Below are 526 nucleotides of genomic sequence, written 5' to 3' on the forward strand. Positions count from 1 at the left end.
GGGAAGGTGACAAGCAGCCCCTGGTAGGCTGCAACTCCACCAGCCTGCAAGGAAAAAGCCACCATTCCCCACATTTTCCTCCTTTAAAGGAAAATCCATTTTTTAAAGTCTGTTGCTCCATTTTTAATGCATGCTCACAACCCTTTCATATAATCTTGCAGCCACTTTTGGGTCATGACCCACCAGTTGAGACAGGCTGGGCTAGAGGGCTGGCAGGTCCCTCCCAGCCCCAGTGTTAGATTTAGGCTTAAACCACCTAACTTAAGCTACAGCTTAGAGCAGGGGTTGTCAACCGGGGTATGCATACCCCAAGGGTACTTGAGAAGGCCTAAGCGGGTACACGCGGGCAGGCGGGGACAAAGCGCCACCACGCACCATCCCACACTGCACCACCCGCCCAGCCGGATGCAGGGGGCAGGGGAAGCTCGCACAAGGTGGCTCAGCGTTCAGCTGCGCCCCCCCCCACCTCTGCATCCAACTGCTGGGGGTACACTGATCCAAAAAGGTACAAAATCCCTGGTTTAGG

Source organism: Gavialis gangeticus, unplaced genomic scaffold (genome assembly GCF_001723915.1).
Source record: "Gavialis gangeticus isolate Ggan-Ray unplaced genomic scaffold, GavGan_comp1, whole genome shotgun sequence".
Taxonomy (NCBI): Eukaryota; Metazoa; Chordata; order Crocodylia; family Gavialidae; genus Gavialis; species Gavialis gangeticus.